This window comes from Suncus etruscus, chromosome 6, assembly GCF_024139225.1.
Source record: "Suncus etruscus isolate mSunEtr1 chromosome 6, mSunEtr1.pri.cur, whole genome shotgun sequence".
NCBI lineage: Eukaryota > Metazoa > Chordata > Mammalia > Eulipotyphla > Soricidae > Suncus > Suncus etruscus.
In genome coordinates, this window is record NC_064853.1 from 117279894 (window position 1) to 117298951 (window position 19058).

The window sequence follows — 19058 nt, forward strand, 5'->3', positions numbered from 1 at the left end:
GACCCTTACAGTAGATAGATAGTAAGTTACTTGACCCAGAAAATGCTATTTTGGGTCTTCAAGTATCTTTTTGTTTTTGTTTTTTTGGGCCACACCCAGTGACGCTCAGGGGTTACTCCTGGCTGTGTGCTCAGAAATCACTTCCTAAGAAAGAAAAAAAAGAAGAAAAAAAAATCGATTCCTGCTTTGGGAGACCATATGGGACGTTGAGGGATCGAACTGCGGTCTGTAGGTCAGCCGCGAACAAGGCAAACGCCCTACACTGCACACTACCATTCTGGCTCCTTTTACCAGATAAAAGTCATGGAAGAAAATAAAAAGAAAAGAGAGGGCCGGAGCAGTGGTGTAGCAGTAAGAGATTTGCCTTCATGCGTCTGACACAGGATGGACCGCAGTTAGATCCCCAGCATCCTATATGGTCCACCAAGCCAAGAGCGATTTCTGAGAGCATAGCCACGAGTAACCCCTGAGTGGGTTAGAAGAGAGAAAGAATCACTCATATCTTAAATATACCTGACTACATATTTTCAAACCAAATGGAAAGCAATTTTTAGAATGCAATTCCCTAAAAACTCAGTGTTAGCAACAGAAATCTATTGATTCACATTTACTGTCCTTTTGAGCAATAAGATCTCCTAAGTCAAAGGTTCTTAATTGCTGATAGGGTAAAGAATGCCTAAATATTCCCCCTTTACTCCAAACTAATGTGGCTTCCAGGGCTAGTCACTAAAAGGATTCAAGGCAGCATTCCTGATATGCCCAGGAAGAGAACTATTTCATTCCCGGAACTGCGGGGCAGAGGCAGAGGACACAGTGTATATTTATTTATTTATTTACTTATTTATTTACTTATTTATTTATTTTGGTTTTTTGGGCCACACCCGTTTGGTGCTCAGGGGTTACTCCTGGCTAAGTGCTCAGAAATTGACCCTGGCTTGGGGGGAACCATATGGGACACCGGGGGATCAAACCGCGGTCCTTCCTTGGCTAGTGCTTGCAAGACTGACACCTTACCTCTAGTGCCACCTCGCTGGCCCCACAGTGTATATTTATTTACACCAAAAATTTGAAGTAATCACTTTTCCTGACTATGAAGAGAAATTGAGTTCTGGAGGTCTGGACACTGCGATAAGTGGCACCAAGATCACAAATGTCAACAACATTATCAACACCCATCAAAACAAAATCAACCCAACAAAAATAAGATTTTTTTAATTTTTTAATTTTTATTTTATTTTTTGGTTTCTGGGTCACACCGGGAAGTGAAGAGGTTACTCCTGGCTCTGTGCTCAGAAATCACTCCTGGCAGGCTCGCAGGACCATATGGGATGCCTAGATTCAACCCACAGTCGGTCCATCCTGCGTCTGCTGCGTGCAAGGTAAATGCCCTACCACTGTGATAGCTCTCATGTCCCAATAAGATTGTTTTTAAAAGATATTCTAGACCATACCAATAGGAGCATGATAGGCAAAGTGTATTTAGCTTCTAAAACAAAAAGAAAACCTGCATAGAACTAAAAGAACCTTTGATTAAATCTCATCAGCTTCCCATTTCACTTCCCAGGTATTTGCCCTCTGTTATTTAAACATTTAATCAGCAGCACCTCTTATAGACCATGTGTGCATTACTCTTTTCTATTTTATTTCTCTATTTTCCAAAGCTCTTTCTCCATTAACATCATCCTAAGTGATTCATTTCCTGAGTGACCTAAAATAAAAACTTAACATATACAATTCCTAGTTTAGGGATTTTCCACTGTTAAGAGTGAAGCCTGTGCGGTCTCTAACTCATCTAAGAGCCCAACAAAGATTCATCTAGAGCAAATACTATGCTTCAGACTGGAATTGGTTCTGCTCCTAAACAAGATGGGCTCTGCTCAGATTTTCTCTCCCTGGACTCCCAAGGCTCTGCACTTAGGGGTCACTCCTGATAGACTCAGGAATCTCCAGGGATTGAACCTGTGTGTACCACATGGAAGTCACATACCTTAACCTATTCATTTCTTTTCTTTTCTCTTCTCTTCTCTTCTCTTCTCTTCTCTTCTCTTCTCTTCTCTTCTCTTCTCTTCTCTTCTCTTCTCTTCTCTTCTCTCTTCTCTCTTCTCTCTCTCTCTCTCTCTCTCTCTCACTCACTCACTCACTCACTCACTCACTACATGTTTGCTTGGTTTATCTACTTTATAGAATCATATACCCAGGGTGGCATAAAAATCTCTTGGGTTGGGGCCAGAGAAATTAGAGGGGGGACTGCATTTACCTTGTACATGGCTGAACTGGGTCTGATCCCCAGCACCCCATGTGGTTCCCCAACCACCACCAGGAATAACTTCTGGCTGGAGCGTTTGCCTTGCAGGTAGCTGTCCCAGGTTTGATCCCCAATATCTGTGTGATTTCTGAGCAGAGGCAGTAGTAACCCTGAGCACTGTCAGGTGTGGTTCAAATACCTAAATAAATAATTTTTTTAAAGGAGTAACTTGGGGCCAGAGCAATGGCACATGCGGTAGGGAGTTTGCCTTGCATGTGCTAACCTTGGATGAACTGCAGTTCAATCCCCTGGCATCTCATGTTGTCCCCCAAGCCAGGAGCAATTTCTGAGTGCATAGCTAGGAGTAACCCTTGAGCGTCACCGAGTGTGGACCCAAAAGCAAAAATAAATAAATAAATAAATAAATAAATATAAAAATAAATAAAAATAAAAAGGAGTAACTTCTGGGGGCTGGGGTGACAGTACAGCAGTAGGGCGTTTGCCTTGCACATGGCTGAACGATGCAGATTTCGATCCCCATTATCCCACATGGCCCCAAGCCAGGAGCAATTTCTGAGCACAGAGCCAGGAGTAATTCCCAAGCACTGCCGTGTGTGGCCCAAAAGAACAAAAACAAGCTCAAAAAGGGGGCCGGAGAGATAGCATGGAGGTAAGGCGCTTGCCTTTCATGCAGAAGGACGGTGGTTCAAATCCCGGCATCCCCATATGGTCCCCTGTTCCTGCCAGGAGCGATTTCTGAGCATACAGCCAGGAGTAACCCCTGAGCGCTGCCGGGGTGACCCAAAAAGCTCAAAAAGGAGTAACTTCTGAAAGCAGACCTAAGAGTAAACCTGATCACCACTGAGTGTAGCCAAGAAAAAAAGAGAGTTCCTTTGGGGGAGATGTGTCTCATACCTGCTGTTGGCCAGGGCTTACTCTAGGCTCTCTGCTCAAGAATCATTTCTGGCAGTGCCTGGGGGACCATATGAGATACTAGGGATCTCATACTAGGTTGGCAGCATGGAAAGCCAGCACTCTCTACCTGCTGTACTATGACTCTGGCCCAAAGATTAAATTCCTCACATTTCTGGGGCCGGGTAGGTGGCGCTGGAGGTAAGGTGCCTGCCTTGCAAGCGCTAGCCAAGGAAGGATCGCGGTTCGATCCCCCGGCGTCCCATATGGTCCCCCCAAGCCAGGGGCGATTTCTGAGCACATAGCCAGGAGTAACCCCTGAGCATCAAATGGGTGTGGCCCAAAACCAAAAAAAAAAAAAAATTCCTCACATTTCTTTATAAAAAACATAAATGTAGATCCACAGATCTACATATACATAGATCTACATTCCATATATATAGAATATGTAAACTATGTGCTGGTATCTACTGGGCTCATAAAAAGATGAACATGCTTTTTGTTTATTTTTTGTCTTGGAGACACACCCAGCAGTGCTCAGTGGTTACTTCTGGAGGTGTTTGGGAGACTATATGGGATGCGAGGGATTGAACCTGGATGGGCTGCACATAAGGCAAGAGCCCAACCCACTGTACTTATCTCTCTGGCCCAACATTAACCATGCTTTGAACTAGAGACAGGCTGTTTTAAACCAGAGTGTGTGTGGAAGAAATGCTCTAAGGAGAGAGTTGCAGGAGGGAATCAACTTTCTTGTATGTGGCCACAATGGCTGTGACCTGGTACCTGAGCCCTACCAGGAGTGATCCCTCTGTGTAATGCAATCAATCCCAGTTCAGTTCCCAAGCATCAAGGAGTCAACCCTGGAGGCATTGAGCACAGCTGGAGTGTCCTCAGTAATCCTGACACTGAAGCCACCTAACTGAATCACCAGAAGCACCCCACCTCCAATCCCGCTCCAAGAACCAACAATAAATAGAACAAAGTCCAAATTCTTGTTTTATAGATGTGAGATGTCCCAGTTTTTGATCAGATCAAGTTTTCAGTCAGGTTCGGGTGGCAATTCTGTGTCAACTCAGGGAGATGCTGAATGCCCCAACTGAGATTTGCTGGGAAGAAAGCAACCCTAAGCACCTCACAACTGATAAAAATTTTGCAGAAAGCTTATCAGTTCAGCAAGTCTAGAAAGTCTATGTCATGCAATTACATAGACCAGAATGGAATCATGTTTCCTTCTCCTATTCTGGAGTCAGTTTTTCACAACTTTGGTTATCAGACACAAACTCACACACATAAATCCAACTGTGTCCTATTAACTGACTACAAGTTCCAAGTATCAAATCCCCCTCCAATTTGTAGTTTATTTACTGTTAACACTTCCTTTCTGAAAGGTTGTGGGGTTTGTTTTGTTTTGTTTTGTTTTGGGGGCACTTCTAATAGTACTCAGAGCTTACTCCTGTCTATCAGATCAGGGATGACTCCTGGTAGGGCTCGAAGAACACTTATGTGATGCCAGGAAAGTTCATTCCCTCCTGTACTATCTCTCCAACCCCTCCTTATAAAGCATTTTGTCCAAATTCTAGTACAGTGTTGTGTTTAGTACAAAGAAACATAGTCTCAACCAGGCACACTCACAGAGAAATTTGCATGTATCCTTTATTTAAAAAAAAAAAAACAATCTCCAGAGCCATAGCAATAGTACAGCAGGTAGGGTGCTTGCCTTGCATACAACTGACCCAGGTTCAATTCCTGGCACTACACAGTCCCTAAGCCTGCCAGGAGACCTAAGGACTATGAGTAAGTTCTTTGCCCAAAAATTAAATGTAATTTCCATAATGACATATTTATCCCAAAAAAGCATGAAGATAATGGGAAAGGAATTTTGTTAAAAGGTCAGGAGCCGGGCAGTGGCGCTAGAGGTAAGGTGCCTGCCTTGCCTGCGCTAGCCTTGGATGGACCATGGTTCGATCCCCCGGTGTCCCATATGGTCCCCCAAGCCAGGAGCGACTTCTGAGCGCATAGCCAGGAGTATCCCCTGAGCGTCACTGGGTGTGGCCCAAAAAACCAAAAACCAAAAACCAAAAAAAAAAAAAAAAAAGGAAAAGGTCATCAGGGCCCAGAGAGATAACATGGAGATAAGGCGTTTGCCTTGCATGCAGAAGAAGGTCAGTGGTTCAAATCCTGGCATCCCATATGGTCCCCCGAGCCTGCCGGGGCGATTTCTGAGCAGAGAGCCAGGAGTAATCCCTGAGCGCTGCCGGGTGTGACCCAAAAAAAAAAAAAAAAAAAAGCACCGAACTGCTAATATATTTTAGGCAACCAAAGAAGCTAGGAGGCAGCAAATATTAAGTTTAACTTTTAAGAATTATTATTTTTTATACTTTTTGGTTTTTGGGTCACACCCAGCAGTGCTCAGGGGTTACTCCTAGCTCTATGCTCAGAAATCGCTCCTGGCAGGCTCAGGGGACCATATGGGATACCGGGATTCGAACCACCGTCCTTCTACATGCAAGGCAAATGCCCTGCCTCCGTGCTACCTCTCTGGCCCAACTTTTCAGAATTCTGAACTATGAAAAGGCTCTAATCCCTAGTCAGTAAACAGTGGGGACCAAGCATTCTTCATGTCAGATAATCTTATCCTTCGTGCTGATAGGTGTTCCAGAAAACAAGAGTCTAACCCTTAACCAGACACAAACACTCACGAAGAACTCCTATGAGAGGTATACGTAGAAAACAAAACTTGCTGATGCAAATATGTCTGTGATATGCCATATGTTCTTCGTCTCATCTCAATTCCTCACACTGGACAATCTATGGAAATACCAAGCTTTGCTCACATGAAGAATTCTCTTCTATGATGTCAGTTATTAATGATTCAAAAGGTACTCGTTCAAAATGACCCAGACGGGGCCAGAGAGATAGTACGGAGGTAAGGCCTGGCATGTAGAAGGACGGTAGTTTGAACCCAGCATACGGTAGTTTGAATCACGGCATCCCATATGGTCCTCCAAGTCTGCCAGGAGCGATTTCTAAGCATAGAGACAGGAGTAACCCGAGTGCTGTCAGGTGTGACCCAAAAACCAAAAAAATAAAATAAAATAAAAATGACCCAGACTTTTTTTTTTTTTTTTTTTTTTTGGTTTTTGGGTCACACCGAGCAGCGTTCAGGGGTTACTCCTAGCTCTATGCTCAGAAATCACTCCTGGCAGGCTCGGGGGACCATATGGAATGCCTAGATTCGAACCACCGTCCTTCTGCATGCCAGGGAAATGCCCTACCTCCATGCTATCTCTCTGGCACCCCCACGACCCAAACTTTTTAAAGGAACCATTTTAGAACCTCAAACAAAAAACTTTCAAAACTGAATTTTATATGTGAGGTTTCCAAGTAGCTCTGTAGCCCAGATACTAACGATTCAAGGTTTATAATTTAGAAGAATTCAAAGGAAGAGCCTCTGGAACTTTATCTCTTCCCTTTCAAGTTTTGCTCCTCAGCCTTACACTGCAGCATCTGTTAACGCTCTCCAGTTTGGAGGCTTTCCTCTCACTCTGCCCCCCCCCCCAATGATCTCTTACCATAAAAATTCATCAGGGAATCACAGTGAGAATCTGGGGCTAGAAACTAGGGTTATCTTCATGCCCATTAAAGCCCCAATTAGAAGCAAGATCCACAGACAACTTTTCTCTTCTGTGATTTTTCCCACCAGTAGATCGCTCCTATCCAGACTCATGAGGAGACATGGGATTAGCAAGAGAGGGGGAAAGGGGAGTCACCTACTCAAAAAAATTTTAAGCTCATGAAAGGATTCATTAATGTAGTTAAGGCTTATTCCCTCAAATAATGATACAACTCTCAGATATTCCTCTACAACAGGGGTCTCAAACTCGCGGCCTGCGGGCCATTTGTGGCCCTCCGTACAACATTTTGTGGCCCTGCCCTAGAGGAATCTTTTTTTGTTTTGTTTTGTTTTAGTTGTTTGGGTCACACCCCCCTATGTTCAAGGCTTACTACTGACTTTGCACTCAAGGATCACCCTGACTTTACCTCCTGCGGCCCCCAGGTAAATTTGAGTTTGAGACCCCTGCTTTACAACCTCCCCAAATATCCTAAATGTATGCAAAGAAATAAAAACATTGAACCAAAATCTGGGCTAATGATATCTATGGCAGAGAATGGGTTGCAATGAAATTTCAGCCATGCATTCTAGAATTATTAATGGATACAGGATGAGCCAGAAGGTCCCTGACAATGTTCCTCAGAACATTTCCCCAGAGAAATCAAGATCTAATATATTAAGCTTAAATGTAAGAAACTGCTGATATGTCACAATAAAATGGCAATTTCATAGACTTCAACTTAATATTTAATTTCTTCTTGGCAGGGAAGGGAATAATTTCCATGAGGCCAAAACAGTGCTATGTTATGTCATATTCTTACATTCCAGAATTAAAAACTCCGAAATAGCTTGTTGAGATACTATCTGGTCTCACCAACAAAAAAGGTGTCATCAGGGGTGTACATGTTTGCCTATATGTGTAAAGTAACCGGAGCCTTTCTTTTTGGGGGAGACAGAGAATTTCCACTTCTCAGCCATGTTAAAGAAGTAGAGACAAGTTTCTCACACCAAGTCCTGTCTTCAGTGCAGTGTCAAGACCTTGATGACAATGGCAGAATTTGATCGCTAGTGAACTAAGGCTGGCTAGAGGAGCATACTGCCTCAAATGTCTCCAGCATCAATTCCCAAGGATGAGATCACTGATCAATTCCCATTCCTTTTCTCTGGAAGAGGTTGTAAGTTTCTCCTGCAGGTTCTACTCCTGACTGCCTTCACCAGGTATCCAGCCAGGACAGCGCTAATGCTGCTGCATAAGCTTTATTTTTTATGGGCCCATTATAATGCTCAACATTAAAGAGCTGACTAATACAAAGAAGTGTCTTATATTTTATTTAATAATCTAACCATTTGGTAACTACTAGTTAGAATATGTTACTGGGGTGGGTCTTGGTAAAAGTAAACTTGATTGCTTTCAAGGAGCTTATGGCACAGTAGAGAAGGTGTGCTGAGGGGGGAAGAATACACAACTACAACCACACAAACATGAATAAAATGATAGGTTCAGAAGTGGATAAAATCAAACCCTATGGGAGTAAAAAAAAAAAAAAAAAAGATCGAGGAAAAGGTTTTTGTGGAAACCAGATATAACTGGGACACTGCTGGGTTGGAGCTTTTGAACAGGACAAGTAGGAAGGGTAAATAAAGGCTGACACAGGCTAAAAGATCAAGTGATTGAATGATGGACCTACATGCATGTAGAAACAAAACACAGAACGACATTAATAGCATGAGTTTATAGAGGATTTCAAAAAAAAACTGCATTGTTATATTTTATTCATATGTATAAAAAGGAAAAAACATGGGGCCGGAGAGACAGCATGGAGGTAAGGCGTTTGCCTTTTATGCAGAAGGTCATCAGTTCGAATCCAGCTTCCCATATGGTCCCCCGTGCCTGCCAGGAGCTTCCCCTGAGTACTGCCGGTGTGACCCAAAAACCACAAAAAAAAAAAAAAAAAAGGCAAAACAAAAAATTTGGGGGCCGGAGAGATAGCATGGAGATAAGGCGACCTTCTTGTAAGCAGAAGGTCGGTGGTTTGAATTCCGGCACCCCATATGGTCCCCCAAGCTTTCCAGGAGCAATTTCTGAGCATCGAGCCAGGAGTGACCCCTGAGCGCAGCCTGGTGTGACTCAAAAACCAAAAATAAATAAATAAATAAATAAATAAATAAATAAATAAATAAATAAATAAATAAATAAATAAATAAATAAATAAATAAAGGAAAAAGCAATTAAACATAAAATGGAATAATACATAACAATTCACAACAAATCATTCATTTCCCCAGGAAAAAAAGGGAGATAGGACATGGGGGTTCAACTCTTTCAAAGTCACAGCTCAGAGAGAGCAGAGAGCAGAGAGAGGCAGAAAATAGTGGTAGCTAGTGCCAGAAATACAGGATAGCCAGGAAGGCATTCACCTTACATACAGCCAGCCAACCTGGGATCAATCCCTGATACCCTCACCTTGCCAAGTGTAAACCCTAAGCACTGTTAGGTGAGGTCCCAAAACAAAACAACAACAAAATATTAATGGCTATTGATAATCTGATTTGTGAACTCAAAATTGGGGTTATTCCCCCTGAACTTATGTAATAATTTCTTTGTCCAAATTGCTGTTGCTGCTGTTGTTTAGGCCACACCCAGTGGCTCTTGGTTACTCCTGGCTCTGCACCCAGAATTCACTCCTGGCAGGCTTGGGGAACCATATGGGATGCCGGGGACCAAACCCAAGTCGGCCGCATGCAAGGCAAACACCATACCACCTCAATGTCCAAATTCTTTTTTTTTTTTTTTTTTTTTAATGTCCAAATTCTTAACTAAAGGCCTCTGTCTCTGGGAGGACAGCAGAGTATTAGCAGAAAGATAGGCAAGGAGCAGAAAGTCTTCTTGTGACTGTTAGGGAAAAGACTTGAATTCGGCTCCAGATGGAGAAAATATCAACTACTCTGACATGGTGATTCAAAAGGTTAAGAACAGGGTTAGGTGGAAGGCTGAGCAAAGGAGAACAAAGAGGAAGATTTTACTGCTCCCCTTTATCAGATAAGAAGAGAATGAGAACTACCTTCCCACATAACACGAATGCCAGGGAAACCAAATCATCACTCCTCAAAGTCAAGAAAACTTCCAGTTACACAGGAATTCAGATGTGAGTAGCTGTGTTGTGCCTCCTCTCTCCTCCAAACACTCACAAACAAAAACAAAATGTACTCTTGCCCACTTGAGAAAGAATTAAGAATTGGCAGCAGTGCAACAGTAGACCATTTCCAAACCAGGGTGCTTCTCTGGAAAAATCAGTGACCGGGCCCAGAGAAGGGAGTGAAGAAATTAGAACGGGGATGAGTTTTGAGGAAAAGCTTAGAAATGGTCAATCCATCCTTGCCCAGTCTTTGTCCCCCAACTTTTCCAGGGGAGTCTAAGAACCACAAGGTTTCTTCTTTCACTATTCTTTTTTCTCCAGAAAAATGACTAAAAACCAAAATATAAATACTCTGTATGTTAATGGTTCTTTATTTTTGGGAAGGGGAGAGATGGGGTCTGGGGTCTTGGTTTTTTTGGGTCCACATCCAGCAGTGCTCAGATCTTACTCTTGGCTCTATGCTTGGAAACAGTAACCATTATACTATCACCCCAGCCCTCACTCGGCACTTTAAACCCCAACAATATACCTTCATAAAAATCATGGGACAAGAAAGGTAGCCTGGCAAGTGGCCGACTCAAGTTTGATCCCCAGTATTCCATATTGCTTCCAGAACTAGAAAGAAGTAATTCCATTCCTTAGTGCAGAGTCAGGAGTAACCCCTGAGTACAACTGGATGTGACCCAAAAACAAAGAAAAAAGAAGGATGATTTAAAGGCACTAATATTATCTAAATGGCTTCCAACCAAAAAAATTATTAGGGCTCGAGACAGCACAGCGGTTAGTGCACTTGCCTTGCATATGGCTGACCAGGATTCCATCCCTGATATCCCCATACAGTATCCTGAACACTGCCAGTGTAGCCCAAAAACTTAAAAAAAAAAAAAAAAAAAAAGCCAACAAAACTTAATATATAGGTTTTAACCCCACTTTATTGCTTTTCTCTTCTTCAAACAAAACCACATAACTTGAACTATCTATCTAGTTCTGCCTCTCAAATAGAGGGGGAAATAAGGGAGGGTACCAGGACCAAACATATGTATGATCACTATGTAGTAAGCTAGAGGAGGGGACCACTTACTCTAGAAGCCCGGGGGGGTGAGGGTGGGGGAAATGAGATGCAAGATGGGAAGGGGGGGGGGTGGGGGTGGGGGTGGAGGAAGGACAAAATTGGTGATGGAAATTCCCCTGATTCAATGTTAATATGTACCTAAAATACTACTGTGAAAGATATGTAAGCCAATATGGTCAAAATAAAAATTATAAAAAAAGAAAAAATTTAATATATAGGAAAGATTTAGAATGTAGGAATAATGACAAATCTTGCTTTTTTTTTTTTTACTCACTTGCTTTCTTTTTTTTTTTTTTTAAAGGTAATTTTTTTCTTTGCCCAATTATCAGAAATAATTTCTTTCAACAGTTTAGCTGGCAGGTGGCATTTAGGCCTGGTATACACAGGGCCCCAGGCCTAATCCTGGCACCCCATGCCCTCCTTGGCACCACCCAGGAAAGCTCTGGTGGCACCTAGCACAGCTGGGAAGTCTCAAAACAAAAACAAAAGTTGTTCTTACACAGAGTAAAATGAAGCTGAAAAGAAAACAACTCAATAGCTGGAAAGACAAATACAGCTTAACACTCAATAAAACAAACATCTTGGGCCCAAGAAAAAACACAGTGGGAAGGCGCTTGCTGATCCAGGACGGACCGTGGGTCGAATCCCAGTACCCCCATATGGTCCCTGGAGCCAGCCAGGAGCGATTTCTGAGCCCAGAGCCAGAAGTAACCCCTGAGCGCTGCTGGGTGTGCCCCCAAAACCAAAATAAACAGACTAAAAAACCTCAACAACAAACACCTTGACATACTTATACTTCTGAATCATTAGTTAAAACACTTTTAACAGGTTATTCACACCACTCCAGGGCACCCATCTGCACATGATCAAGCTCCCTCCTCAGCAGTTCTCAGGTGGCTCTAGGTAAATGGGACTGGTCAGACAGGCAACGGGATGTTTCAGCACAATGTGGTATGGTGACCTGAGATAAACAGTGGAATATGACACACCAGGGAATTAGAGAGATGACTACTTTATTAATCACTTTCCAGTTACCAGCCACTGAGGACTGAATTCCAGACCAAGTTCCAACACTAAACTGCTGAGACCCTGGGACATCTCTCTCCCAGCCCATCTCATCTGCAAATGAGGGAAGCATTAAGAAAACAAACAATCCCTCACATACAGATTCCACAATGCTACAAACAGAATCACCCAACATGTGTAATACTGCTTAAAGGTAATCAAGGTTTTAGTCTGTTAGTTTGTTCTTAAGTGAAGTTTAAGATTGTTCTCGACAATCCATCCTTTATACCACTGACAAAATCATTTTTATGGAACATGAACCTATCAATCCAGGGCTTAAAAATCCCCACAGTACGGCACAAAATAAAGTTATCTCCTGCCTCACCTACTTCTCCAAGCTCACAGACTTCCCAATACAACAATCACATCAAAGTTACCTGCAGAAGCCGGGCTGTTTGTCTCCTTTACGCTTTTGTTCATGTTGTTTTCGTTGTCTGTAAAGCACTTCGCCCGGTGAACCAAACATCCTTAACTCATCTTTCAAGACTCAGATCAAATTTCACCTCCTCTGGAAGGTCCTTCCCAACCTTTGCATTTTCAAGACAGAAGTGACCTTTAAGCCCTCTCTGTTTATATATCTCTGCTATACTTGAGATACTGGAATCCAGCATTGACCAAACTTTACTCCATACCAACTTTGTAATGACAGAGGAGTCCTCCTGCTGCAGCCACTCTACTTCTATGGGGAGACCATTCATGAGTCCTCACTACTTAAAACTTGTCTCAGATGATAGACTTTTCAGGGGACAGCTGAAGGTAGAGCTAGCTAAGGAACAGGCTCCAGGAAAGGAAGAGCTGAAAGAAGAGTGGAGGAGATCTAGTTTTGAACAGTGTTGTCTGGCCTCACTGGTTTTCAAATTCCACACCTGTGTTAATGAACTGTAAAACTTTCTCAGTCTCTAAGAGAGATAATGGGGGGGGGGACTTGCTTTGCATGCAGCTGACCTAATTTAATCCCTGGCATCCCAAATGGTTCTGTCCCCAACCACACTACCAAGAGTGATTTCTGAGGGCAGAACCAGGGGAAAAAAAAGCCCTGGGGCCAGTGAGGTGGCGCTAGAGGTAAGGTGTCTGCCTTGCAAGAGCTAGCTAAGGAAGGACCGCAGTTCGATCCCCCGCGTCCCATATGATCCCCTCAAGCCAGGGGCAATTTCTGAGAGCTTAGCCAGGAGTAACCCCTGAGCATCAAACGGGTGTGGCCGAAAAACCAAAAAAAAAAAAAAAGCTCTGAGCACCACCAGGTGTACCCCTCCCAAAAAAGGATATGGAGGAACCCCAAATTCTATCCCTGGCTCGGCATGGTCTCCCAAGAACTGCCAACATCAAGCACAATGAGGATAAGATGATAAAACACTGTTGAGAATAATCCTGTGTAAATTAAGATCTGACAGTCCATTGACGCTGTCAGAAATACCAACAACTCCTGACGTAGGAGGTGTATAATAATCCTGAGCTCATGACAGCATAAGCACAGGGTTTAGTAATGATAATGAGAAGGAGAGAAGAAAATCTGTGATTTTTTTTTACACTTGTCAAATGTGGACACCTTCCCATTTAAAGAAAACTTTTGTTTTGTTTTGTTTTTTGGGTCACACCTGCAGCGCTCAGGAGTTACTCCTGAGTTACGCTCTGAGTTACGCTCAGAAATCACTCCTGGCAGGGACCATATGGGATGCCGGGATTTGAAACACCAACTTTCTGCATGCAAGGCAAATGCCTTACCTCCATGCTATCTCTCCGGCCCCTAAAAAAACTTTTTAAAATTAACCAATTTCATAAAATTTTATTTTGGAAGGAAAGATCTGATTTTCAGTAGAACTCATTCAGGATGAGTCTCTATAAAAATCATTAAGATTCCTCCAGGTGTTATTTTTACTGTTGATTTTTTTAATCTAGGGATCAAATCAAGGGCCTCACATGTCCAGCCCTCATCCAGAGTTTTGAATAGACTCATTCAAGCCACAATACTGACATCAACTACCGATGGCTCTCCCGTAGGGAAAGTGTGTCTCCATTAATATACTCAATAGTCAATCCACAAACTGATTATTCATCTTTGTGGATTTTCTTGCTCTGTTTTTGGGGGCCACACTCAGAATTATTCCTGACAGGGGCCAGAGAGGTAAGATGGAGGTAGAGCATTTGCCTTGCATGCAGAAGGATGGTGGTTCGAATCCCGTATCCCATATGGTTCCCCAAGCCTGCCAGGAGAGATTTCTGAGCATAGAGCCAGGAGTAATCCCTGAGTGCTGCCGGGTGTGACCCAAAAACCAAAAAAAAAAAAAATTATTAATGACAGTAATCCAGGGACCCAGATGGGATGCCAGTGATTAAACCCTGGTCAGTTTCAAGGAAAGCAACACTATCTTTTTTTATTAATTCCTAAAGCAAAATCCTAATCCAAGATGACTTCAATCCAATTTGCCTTAGCACTCCATAAAACAGCTTAAAAATGCAGATTCAGGGGCTGGAGGGTTTGCCTTTCATGCAGAAGGTCATTGGTTCAAATCCCAGCATCCCATTTGGTCCCCCGAGCCTGCCAGGAGCGATTTCTGAGCGCTACCGGGTGTGGCCCAAAAACCAAAAAAGAAAAAAAAAAATGCAGATTCATATTAAAGTCTGAGTCTCAGAACACTCAAATTCAGCTAGTTTTTAAAAAGTAACATCTTTAAGCCAAGAACTCAGTAAATTCTGAATCATCAAATGGTTCTCTATAACAAGCAGAATAACAAATGCATAGAAATCATGGTTCCATCCTTACCATAATTCCTTTAGAATTTATCGGAGATTTATGGAGATTTAAATGGAGGAATGCACAGGTTGAGTTCAACTAAGTAAGTAAGATCTGTGCCTATAAGAACTGCAATAAGGCATCTTGTTTTCTGTCTGATCCCTGGAGGTAAGGGGGAGTCCAGAAGAACAGCAAATGATTCCAACACACTAGTGCCTGCCTACCTCCTTGTCCGTAGTTCTGAGGTCTCAAAGCTTCTCATGAAATCTAGCCTTTGTTCTAGGACCCACAATGAATCCATTGACACTTGCACTGAACCCAACAGACTCTGGCCTCTAAGTCCCCTCGCCCTCTTGCTGTTCTAGCCATGACTTGACCAACCCACATTCTCACCAGTCACATTTATCCCCCCCCCCAAGTACAGCTTAAGTCATTCATGTCATCAATGCACCCTATAAATTTTTTACTTTCTATTTACTCCCAGTACTGAATGACTGTTCCAGTTTGCTGTATAGCTCACAGATTTTTTTATTTTTATTTATTTTAACAAGTACATTTACTTTGTCCCTCGAGCCCCAGATTGTAGTACATTATAACATTTCTTACACAAAGCAATAGCTCACAGATTTAATAGACAATGTAAAAGGAAATTATTCAAAATCACAAAGTAAAAAGTATAACCACAATTTAAACCAAGTACCACATAACTCCACAAACCTATGTTTCTTTTTTTAATTTTGTTTTAATTTTTCGGTGTTTTTTTTTTTTTGGGGGGGGGGCCATACCCGGAGGTGCTCAGAGGTTACTCCTGGCTCAGAAATAGCTCCTGGCAGGCACAGGGGACCATATGGGACGCTGGGATTCGAACCAACCACCTTGGGTCCTGGGTCGGCTGCTTGCAAGGCAAATGCTGCTGTGCTCTCTCTCTGGCCCCAAGCCTATGTTTCTTTATGACTCAAATCCAATCTCTCAGGTCCACTTCAAATTTTACAGACTCAAATCTTCTCTAAATTACCCCCATTGGATCTTACTTTGCTATTCTAGTTTTCTAGCCTTTATGTACTCCATTTTTAGCATAGTAAACTGGGTTTTGCATATATATTGAATCTTAAATGTCAAAGCCTGTAATAATAACAACAATAATAATAGGGTCCAGATGAATAGTACAGCAGATAGGACATTTGCCTTGCACATGGCTGACTGGGTTTCAATCCCCAGTATCCCATATGGTCCAAGTCTACCAGTAGTGATTCCTGAGTGCAAAGCCAGGAGTAATCCTTAAGCACTGACAGGTGTGGCACCCAAACAAACAAAAATAATAAAAATAATAGCCATTTATATGCCATCTTTTCTGACCCCACTCCTGTTCCAAGGGCAAGGACACCTGTTTTTAAACACCTTTTATGTCCCCTGAAAGCCTGTTACTGGAATTTGATGTCTATTTTAGCCACAGGAATGTTGAATCATTTATTCAGCAGGGATATCTTACTTTAAATTCAATTCCCTCCTATAACATTAAAAAAAAAGTGAAATTCATGCAGCCGCTAATATCACACACCTACCAATTTTTCAGTATTTAAATGTATAAGGTGTTACAGAAAAGATCCCAATCTGCAAGTTCCAAACTCAAATCCAGAGGACAGAAAGTTCAAAACATTGTTTCAGGATTTGGCCTTTGCTGGGGTGAATATTTTGCAGTAAGAAATGGGAGGGGGTGAGCCTGCATAGTGTCCTCTGCCAGCATCCTTTCCAGGCTTGAAGCCAGGCACTCCAATGTTACCAAGTGGCTCTCAGGGCTCCCAGAGCATTGCAGAAATTTAGCTATACTGACCACTGAAATTAATCCATCATAATTCACTTGGTTACACACACTGAATCTATTAATTTCAAAGTTATCTGAAAATTATAACAAGTTCAGGGTGCTCCACCCTCAATTTGGGGCTTATTCAACCTCTTCCAATTTCCATTCTCCTCTAACTATAATTATATATGCAGTTTTACTAGGAAAGACAGTCTCTAGAAAAAGAGAATATACCTGATATCATCATTAATACTGACATCAACCAATTCACCCATTAAAATGATTACAGAGGGGGCCGGAGAAATAGCATGGAGTTAAGGCATTTGCCTTGCATGCAGAAGAACGGTGGTTCAAATCCGGGCATCCCATATGGTCCCCTGAGCCTGCCAGGAGCGATTTCTGAGCGTAGTGCCAGGAGTCACCCCTGAGCGCTGCCGGGTGTGACCCAAAAATCCAAAAAAAAAAAAAAAAAAAAAGATTACGGAGACTCTGGGATGCACAATTTTGTTTTAAATTAGATTTTAACCTATAAATTAAATCTTCTCTCAATAGGATTCCTCATAAAAAGTGATCAAGGGACTTCAGGAAAATTTCTAAACTGTAGCTAACACAACTCCATCAAAGTGCCACTAACAATTAGCACTTACTACTGGTCAACTGGTCTTCTATTAGTTAGCAGCTCTTTGTTCAAGGTCCATCCTGCCCCTCTACCCACCTCACTTCCCCTGGGGTTAGAGTCTGAGACACCCATTAAATGAAATGAGTGTCAGGCAGCAGAATAAAATCAGTTCTAGTTGGGGGGAGGGGGGAGATAGCTTTCATTTTTTTACTTGAAAGCCTAATACCCAAAGTTGATTATCTGTTTAAATTCTAAATTATTCATGTATTAACATAGGTGCTGATCATCTGAAATGGAAAAAAAAAAAAAAAAGAAAACATCATCTATTTTCACTTTGGTCTATCTTTTCAGCCTAGTTGCCTTCAGAATGATTCCTAGCATGAGCTAATATTTGAATTCACTTGCGATCTCTAAGTACATAGTAACTGGCCACTTGTCGAGGGAGGTGCCCTCTAAGGCAGGCGGGGCAGAAAAAGGGATGGGCTGTTATTCAAGTTTCCAGGGAAGGCCCCATCGATCCTGCTTATTGTACAGCACTATGCAACCTGAAAAACAGCATGTTCCAGAATGTGAAGAGAACTGATGAAAACCGGAGGACTAAAAAAGAGAGAGAGAAATATAATCGCTTGCCTCTGCTATTCTACGGCACAGCAAATGTTTATTTATCATCGCAAATCCTATTCTTCCATCACCCAGCACCACCAGTCCCTGGCATCTACCTCTTCCTAGGAAGGAAACTTCTGTGATGTTCTTAAGAGTGCTGCAAACTTAATACGGTTTTGCAAACAACAACAACTTGCGTCCCTCCCGTCCTTTCCCACCTTAGAAAAGGGTGCTGAGAACCAAAGGAAGGAAAGAAGGGAGGAAGGGTCCAGAGCTTTCTCCGAGTTTCTCCACAACATGTATTTGCACAGGACGCGAAGTTCCAAACCCGAACATTCCGGACGGTCTACATGTCACTCGGTGTGTGTACAACAGCTCCCCCAAAACGGATCAGAAACCTCAATTCCCCGACCCCGACCCCAGCGGCCCGAGTCCTGACGCCGGGCGGGCGGGCGGGCGGGGAAGAGGGCCGGGGCGGGAAGGCGCGGGGCTAAAAATACGCCGGGCCGGCGCGTAAACAAGCCCCATCCGCGCGGCGCGGCGCGGCGCGGCGCGGCCCGGCCGGCGCACCGTTAACTGAGCCCGGCCGCTCCGAGCGAGCGAGCGGGAGGCGCGCGGCGAAGTTTCCAGGGCTCGGCCGAGCGAGCGCAGCAACTTTTCCCCTCCGAGCGCGCCCCCCGCCCCCGCCCCCGCGCGCGCACGCGCACACACACGCACGCATGTGAGCGCACACACGTGCACGCACACGCAACCCGGAGAGTCGCCCCTGTCGTGTGGGGACGCCGACTGCACCCGACGAGCCGCGCGCCGAGGCCGGGGCAGGGCAGGCTGAGCCGGGCCGGGCCGGGCCGGCGGGGCTCCCGTGGAGAAGCGGGGGCGGGGGGAGAGGCGCGCGGGCCCGGGCGAAAGTTCGGGGAGCGCGGGGGCGGGGCAGGGGGCTCCGTTACCTCAGACTCGCGGGCGCGGCTCGAGGCCGGGGGCGAAGCGCGGGGTCCGGCCGCGCGCGCCGCTCCTCCTTCCACACGGCTCCGGCCGGCCCCTCCCCCGCGCGCGGGGCGACGGCGGACGCGTCCGACTGCGCCGGGGGGGAAGGAGCCGCGCGGCCTCCTCCGTTCCGACTCCCGGCGGCGGGTTCACGCTCGGCGGCTTCGCTCGCCACCGTCCGGCCGGAAACAGGCGCCCGTTTCCGGCCGGAGCGGGTTGGTGGTAACACCCAGGCCGCGCACCCCCGCCCCCCGCCCCCACCATCCCACCCGGCGC

The 19058-nt window shown here is 44.1% G+C and overlaps 1 protein-coding gene across 1 annotated transcript in view; it reads right to left on the bottom strand.

The window, feature by feature from the left end:
• The window catches only part of OTUD7B (OTU deubiquitinase 7B), a 71825-nt gene extending 52987 nt beyond the window's left edge, over positions 1-18838 (bottom strand). Inside the window, exon 1 of the mRNA XM_049775695.1 lies at positions 18746-18838. The gene's annotated coding sequence lies outside the window, so the exon portion shown is untranslated. The remainder of the gene's footprint in view (positions 1-18745) is intronic.
• Between the last annotated feature and the right edge of the window lie 220 nt (positions 18839-19058).